The sequence below is a fragment of the Diachasma alloeum genome, unplaced genomic scaffold (assembly GCF_001412515.2).
Source record: "Diachasma alloeum isolate Michigan unplaced genomic scaffold, Dall2.0 Dall_scaffold_00210, whole genome shotgun sequence".
Taxonomy (NCBI): Eukaryota; Metazoa; Arthropoda; class Insecta; order Hymenoptera; family Braconidae; genus Diachasma; species Diachasma alloeum.
Genome location: NW_021680375.1, coordinates 465,455 through 474,250, shown reverse-complemented (window position 1 = coordinate 474,250; position 8,796 = coordinate 465,455).

The following is an 8,796-nucleotide window of genomic DNA, read 5'->3' as shown; positions in this document are numbered from 1 at the left end:
AAAAATTCCCCCTGGAAAATTTTAACTGAAAATAAAACCATGATTTGACCTTGAAAACCTGATTAGGTTCAAAAAACCTCATCAACATGTGTTTTCCAACGTCAATTTTCCAGTCTTTTCGATATTTTGTTAACCGCACTAGACCATGATTTCAAAAAAATTTCCCCCGGAAAATTTTAACTGAAAAAGAAATCATGATGTGACCTTGAAAACCTGATTAGGTTCAAAAAAGCTCATCAATATGTGTTTTCCAGCTGAAACTTCCCTGGCTTTCCAATGAGAAAATCTTTAATTTCCTATCTCTATGTCGTCAGGAAAATGATTCAAGATGACGGTAAGTGATATTTGAATAATAAAATGCATATCGGAAAATCTACCTTTTGCCAACAGTATTCGATACTGACGACCTATTTATGGATTCCTCATTCTCAAAATACAGAAAAATTCGATTTGACCTTGGGAAAATAAATATTTTTCTGAAGGTCATCAGTCCATGTTGTCCATCGGAAATTTTCCTGCCGTTCCACTGAAATAACTTCCGCCCCTCTGCCTCCCCCGTGAAAACATAATAAATCATCTTCCGCCAGCTCTCAAACAAAGATGTACAAAATAAGAGAAAAAACTGTATTATCAGTTAATCCGCATCATTAACTTCCCCTATAAAATAACTTGGAAAATCTCGCGGTAATTAAGTATACATCAGGAACTTCTTGTTTCTGATAATAACAAAAACCATTTAATTCACATGGTATATATTACTCGAGTATATACTGTCGGACTCCTCGAGGATTTCCCCGCCCTCTTTTTTCTCATCAACTCCTCGAGTCCTCCCCCACCTCACCGACGCCCACATCTACCCACGTACAACGGGGAATCCCATTCCACTTTTCTCACTCTCGTCTGGCCACATCCCGGGCATTTTCACTAGCAACACAGTCCCGGCATTTACCAAAACTGTAGAAGCTGAGTTTAATAACCCGCAAAGTAAGACAATGCCTGCACATTATTTCAGCGTTATCTGTTTTTTCAACGTCTTCAGATTAAATAAAACGATTTTTTAAGAATTATTGTTGTATTTTTGATGATGTAATTTTCGGAGTGGTTGGGGAATGAAGCGAATTTCAAATGGAGTCAAGACGGCCTGAGACGGGGATTAATTTATTTGACCCTGATGAAGGTCGAATGAGCGTCATAAGGGTCAAACGTCGAAAACAAATTTCACCTTCATACGACCCGTATAAGCCTGATGGCCGTTATAAAACAATCGTCAGTTCATTGGACCATTACGAGGGTCATGAGGGTCAAGTGTAGGTCAGAACCCTTATATTGACGACGGGCCCTTATGGGCGTCACGTAATTTCTTTTCAAGTTCCCTGGACACGACACAGTATCTGAATTTCATCGATGTCTAATTTTTTTAACAACCAAATCGATTAGTCGTTCATTTCCCGATAAATCTCGAAGCGCAATTGAAATAATCCCCGATTTGTCTATTGAAATGACCCATCGGTATCAGCAGACACTGGAGATGGGTGAATTCTATCCTTTCCCATTCCCTCTACTACCTTTGAAAATAGATCCGACAATCCATTCCCATTGCCATCGATTTTACACGGCAAAGACCCTGCGATTCGTCACGGTAAGTATCTTCCGTATATACTACACGGGGGATACACTAAACCCGACGATAAATTGTGTTGTTGTTGAATGGAATGTCCGCGTGAGGGTCACTATTTTTTTTCAATGCTTGTTTTTTTTCAACAAAGGAGTTTTTTTTTGTGTTGTTGTTTAATAAAATATTCCCATGGGGGTCGGAATTCTTTGGTATGATGGATGATGATACTTTATGAGAGACGGACTTATGAGGGTCAACCACGAGGGTCAACTTTCTTTTCAGGATTTATGGAGGTCATAGCTTTAATATTGAGATCTGATCGTTATATTCATTTTATAGGGTCCGCCCGTGTCAAATTTTTATGTTAACGTTTGACCCTTATGAGGGACATGAGGGTGAAAGCTTAAATATTTACAGGTGACCCTTATGAGCGTCTAATAAAGCACATAAAATCAAACATGAGTGATAATTTTTTTGGTCTCATATTTTGATAAAATGTCCGCATGAGAATCAGAATTCTTTTTCCTCGTAGATGATGAGAAACCATGAAGGTCAAACTTAGTGTAAGGTTCAACCATGAGCGTCAACTTTCTTTTCACCATTTGCAGAGGTCATAGCTTTAATATTGAGATCTGATCATCATATTCATTTTATAAGGTCCGTCAGTATCGAATTTTTGTTATCGTTTGACCCTTATGAGGCTCACATGAGGGTCAAACCTTAAATATTGACATGCGACCCTTATGAGCATCTAATAAAGTGCATAAAATCAAACATGAGTGATCATTTTTTGTCTCATGTTGATAAAATGTCATCTTGAGGGTCAAAATTCTGTTGTGTCATGAATGACAAAAATGCATAAGGGTCAAATTATTATTGTAAGGGTCAACCATGTGGGTCAACGTTTTCACTATTCATGGGGGTCCAAGCTTTCATATTGACGTGTGATCCTTATAATTCTTCCATAAAGTCGTTGAGATCAATACGGGTCTATAAGGGTCACTTAATATTTGACCCCTATGAGGGTCAAAACCTTAATTTTCAGATGTTGTCCTCATCAAAGTCTCATCACAATCATAAGAATCATAAATTCAGTATTTACATCTGACCCTTATGAATGCCATAAGGGCCAGAAAATCGATGTCGTTTTGACCCTTAGGAGCATCACGTAAAGGTCATAAGGGTCAGGCGTCAGTACTGAAATTTTCAGCGTCACCTTTTTTCGTAACGGTCAAGATATCCTCATGTAGGTTCAGAATAAGGGCCAGACATTTTTTGATCCACGAAATAAGTGCCCTTGTAGTACCTATAAGGATCAAACATGACGAATGAATCTTCTTAAAATATTTGTTGGGACAGCTTATGCTTCGAGTGACATAACCCCACTTTAGCCCTCACCCCGTGGATCCTCACTGTATATACGATAATGTACTTGAGTATATACTACTTCTGGCACGTTTCGAGTGTTAGAGGGTAGAGAGCCATTGGTGAAGAGCCAGAACTCGCGAGAGCCGCTAATATATATGCAAATGAAGTATTTGATAAATAATTCAGTTTTCAGTTGAGCTCCGTCGAAAGGGGGAAATGGGAGGGGATGACTGGGTGGAGAATCACCAGCTCTAATTTAGCCGAATTAACTTCATGCTGGCTTCTCCAATCTCCTCAGCTTAGCTCAGCTACATTGTCCATTTCTTCTAGCGAAAAAAGTTGATATGAGAGAATTTTTTCAGCCGTGGAAAAACGATTTCACCTTGCCATGAAGATTTTTTAAAGGAAAAAATTGATAATTGGATGATTTAAAATTTGATCAAATACCGGCAATTTCCCTCTGAAGCGTCAAAAATGTCAAAGAGTGTCAGAAACCTACTTATAGGGGAGTTAAGCTAGAGTCACAAGGGTCAAAAGTGAGAGGCACGTCGGCCGGACAATTATAAAGATCAAACGATCACGAGGGTCATCCTCGCGAGGGTCAAACGTCGCAAGGGCCAAACAACAGAGGCAATCCTTCAATCTGAAGGGTGAAACTACCAAAAGGGTCAACCGGGGAAGGTAGGCGGCACAATCACAAGAGTCCAACGATCATAAAGTTGAAACAAAAGAAGCAAATAGGACAATCACAAGAGTCAAACAGGATAACTAGACCCGGTGATCCTTTGTGATTGTCCTCCTTGCCTGCCTCTTACTTTTGACCCTTGTGATTTTTCAGCTTGCCTCTCCCGCAGGCAGAGCAATGACAAGGGTGGGACGATCATAAATCAAGAGAAATAATCTGAAGGCTATCCCGTTTGGCCCTTGTGGTTGCTTGACCCTTGTGATCGTTTGACCCTTGCGAGTTATGATGGTTGTGACGTTTGACCCTCATGAGGTATGACCGTTGAGACGTTGGACCCTCGCGAGGCATGACCCTCGTGAATCTGAATAGGCAGCATTCGCAGTCCCGGTGAATACATCACGGTTTCGCATTCTACCAATGAAGGGCGCCAAATAGGTTCCTGATACGTCGAAAAGCTCGAAAGTTACCATATAATTTACCTAGTTCATGACAGGCCAAAGACGATATAATTTATCTGGGATAATTTACTGGCCTAATCCTGCTTCTTCCCGACAAGAAACAGAGAAATTAAAAGAATGACAAAACTCACTCACCCGTGGCGCTAGTGTCGCACCACGCGGCATTCATTCGGCAGTTACACCACCGGGAATCCCCTAAACACATCCAAATTGAAACAGTAACGCCAGACAGCTTGAGAAAATAAGAAAAGATGCGCGTGCATATGAAGCTCCAACAGCTGAGGCAACGGTGGAGAATGGGAGGTGTGCGCAATTTGCATCACTGTGGTTTCAACATTGTCGGAATATCGTGTTTGAGATGACGAGATATATAGAAATGACGGTATCCGCAGTTGTGAGAGTTGCCGAGCTCCGCGGTCGGATAAGTTTTGTCCCGGGAGAGATGGAGCAACTGCGAGAACTATTCTTCACGTTTCAATTTCAAAACTGTGTACGGCAAACGGCTGTGGATCCCTGAAGAATCTCGAATTACTTGCTTTTTTGTCAAGAATATTTTGTTGTACAAAATATATATTTCATGATTTTTTTCTTTATTCCATCATTTATTTCAAATCTTGTCTAATGTCACGGTGAGACAAATCGACAATGGCATTTTTTTATAAATATAGCTGTTGTTGCTAATAAATTAGCAATTTGATTCCGAAGGATTCTCTTTTTTAAATTCCTATTTCCCTATTCTCTTCTTCTATTCTTGCATGTCATAGTACTATCATCAATTCAAATGTCATCAAAATTTTGCGTATTATTTCGTTCTGTCAAATAATTCTACATTCAGACCCTCTCAAGACTCGAATTCGTTTTCAGTCCGGGTTTAATCAAGGTTCAATCAAGGTTTAATCAGTGTATAGCCAGGATTTAATCTGGGTTTATTCAGGATTTAGCCAGAGTTTAACCCAGGTTCTGTCAGAAGTTAGTCGGGACCATGAATCAACATGAATAAGTATTCAACATAATAGACTGGTACCTGAGTTTAATAGAGATAGAGATTTTTATATAAAAAGGTATTGTGTAACTTGATTAACAATGAGGCTGTTCTCACCACTTTTCAAATTGATTAAGAAGCCATTGAAATATACTTTTCAAGCCCTGATTTGATTGCTATTACTGATGATCCTTTCAGTAATCATGAAAAACCGATTTTCTTTTTCAAATCGGACAAACAATGTGCTGTAACTCAATAACGAATTGTGCGACACCCATCATATTCTGATAGAATCAAGAGGGTATTGTTATAAATTTTTTGAGTCGCGATTAATTCCATTTTAATGACAATTTTTGGATGATCGTTGAAAAATCGATTTCTGGAAAAATATCGATTTTTTCGAATCTGTATGGAAATACAGAAAATACAGATTGAATTTTAACTGGTGTCAATGAATAGAGCTTATTAGTCTGTATTCATGAAAAAATTCATGAAATTCGATTGATCCCTTTTAAGAAAATTTCGAAAAAAATGAAGGCAACTTCAATTTGAGCGATTACAAAGCTTCCATTCGGAAGCGATGAACAAATGATGAATCGCATTAATAAAAATCATTCATCACCAAAATGTTCACATGATCGTGAAATTATTTTTAATGATCATTACGGCACCTTTTACTTATTTCCTCAAGCGCATCGCATGTTCCGCGAGTATTATGACTCAGAATTATATTAAGATCCGGAGTTATCCAATTTCTCTCCCCCGAAATTTCGTCAACTAAAGTTCTGACACATTTCACCTGTCTCCACATGGTCCCTAAATTATTCAATACCCCCGTTAACCACGTACTTGGTTATAACCATCATCCGCCTTACTACTTTGTGCTCTTCTGGTTTTCACTGGTAAAACGTGGATGTTCACGATACTGGGCTCAATGTGTGGTACCTGGGAGAGGTACGAGGCACGTAGTGACCTCGGACAGTGCAGATGGGTGTGTTTAATGTTGAGGAAAGGTCAGGTGGAGAGAAAACATTTAGCAGGAGGTGCAGTGAGGTCCAAACGAGGTGGAAAAAATCATTGTTTCAGCTACACTCTTCTTGGGGTGGGGAAAATTTCTAGTGTTGACACCCTTTCATTATACCCTTTTTCTTGTCAGATTCGATATTCCTTCTTTCAATTAATTGTTTATAAACATTCTCATTGCAAAAAGCAATACGACCGATGAGAATCACATGTCCCAATTTATCAACTGTTAAATTTTCACATTACAATAAATGATTTGCTCATTTTCTAATTTCTATGCTCACTGAATAAGATTTTAATCACAATTACAGTTCAATTCCTTCTGGAACACACTTTAGAGTGTGAATTTCTGAAATTCAATGCTTGTTGATACTCTGGTAAAAGTGCGTGCCCTCACTGTTATCAATTTTTAGTTTGTTCACACGGTAATTCAATTAATCTGTGGTTCATCTCATCAATATAATTCCGTGCTTAGAATATTGTCATCTCGGGTTTTCAGCACCAAATTAAAAATTAAAACTTCATTTGGAATATTGAGTCACAGCTTCGTTTTATTCATATCAGGAATTTTGTATTTGGATATTAAAATAATTGTTCAAAGTTAAAAAAACGATCATCATTTTCACTATATTGGATTCAGATTCTCCTATCCTTAACGTCAAAAATGTGAGATAATCTCATAATTCTAGCTGTTAATTCTAATCAACTTTGTTCGAAGAAAACCTTAGTAAACGCAATGTTAAGAAAGTAGAATTAGTCTATTTTCCTCTGACCTAAATAATTTGGACAATTGTGATTCGTTTATTCATGTTTCATAGAATTATTCAATTCTGTTTTGCTTGCTAGGCGGGCTTCATGAAAATTCGACGTTAGACGATTGTACTCATGAAAACCGCCTTTTTGCCTATGTTTTTTTCAACGTCATCTCTCGTCGACTTGAAATCATGATCAATTGAGTCAGTCCGGTCAAGGGAAGTGAAGTTATGTGATTTCGGGTGGACCCAGTCCAATAAAAAAATTTTAAACGGTCAAAATTTTTCTAGGTTATCTCGCCAAAACCCGAGAAGACAAATAAGTCGTCAGATTTTTATGTGTTTCCATCATCCCAATTGGTTATACCGGAGGAAATATACGACTCATTGAGTAGATCACCACAGATGAAAATAGATAAAGGCTGCAATTTTTCAGAAGTTATTCTCCCTTTTCGAAGGAAATGTCTTTTATCTGGAGCATGTCTTCTGGCTCATGGTAATGTCATTCTTACTGCGGTTTTTCATTTCCGCCATGACGTGGGTAATTGATGAGACCAACGGCACATTTTTCCCCACTGACGCCTGCAGTCTCATTTTCCACCGGCAAAAGAAAATGACCCACGGTATAAAAAATAGGATGCAGTTTTGCTAGTTGCGGGAATGAGGGAAATTCTTGCATTTTTTAGGTCCAGTGACAGATATTTCTGGTTGACTAAATGCAACTACCATTTCTCTCAAGTAAATGTGGGTCGCCTACGTACGGAAAAATGCGAGGATTTTTCCTCTCAATTTTTTAATTGACTGCTTGGAAATCAATGGGGTGCTTCATGAAATCATGAAGAGTGCTTAACTCACTCTTCATGTTATTATTGTGTTGAGAAGGAGGGGCTTGTGTAGGTGTAGAACAGTAATTGTAGCACCAATGAAATAAAATTCTATTCTATACTTAACTCACTCGAAATAGAGATTTTTCATGAAATTCTCAAATTTTTTTATTCAATTACTAGGGGGCTACACCCCCATGATCCTTATTCTGACCCCTGTGACCCTCATTCTACACCTGATTATACCCCTCCTAACCCTCATTTTGACCCTTAAGTTTGGGGTCTTAATTTCGAGCACCAAATTTTCATCACCAAAAGTCGATTTGAATTTTTACAGTATAGAGAGATATTAAAACCCTTATTTTGACCATTAATCTAACCTTTGTGATCTTTAATCTGACCCTTGTAACCCCCACTTGGATCTTTAATCTGACCCTCATTATAACCCTCGTCACCCTTATTTTGACCTTGATGACCATTAGTTTCTGTCCCTAATTTGGACCCTTACTCTGATCCTTATTTGTACCCTTATTCTGACCCTTGTAACCCTTAATCTGACCCTCGTGACTTATTCTGACCCTTGTGACCCTTATTCTGATCCTCAACACCCTTGCGACGAGGATTAGATGGACCCTCGTGTCCCTTATTTGGACCCTTACTCTAACCCTTGTGACCCTTACTTGGACCTTTATTCTGAACCTTGCGACCCTTAATCTGATCCTCATCACCCTTGTGACACTCAACTTCAGTCTTAATTTCGTGTACCAAATTTTTATCACCAAAAGTCGATTTGGACTTTTATAATACACAAAAATTATTCAATTATTTTTTTTTATTCAATTATTTTTGTCGAATCTTATCTCAATTTGAGATAAAACTTTCCAAATAAATGTTTTTTATTACTGCCTGGTGTGACATCATCACCCCCTTCCTAGGCAAAATTTCGTTAATGTTTATAAAATAAACGAAATGATAAAACTGAAGAATTTCCCCCAGATTTCCCACATTTAAATAATTTCTCAAACTTCAAATAACGATATCCCATTGATCGTCACATAATAGCGGTTGACAAACTTGATTCACAAAGCA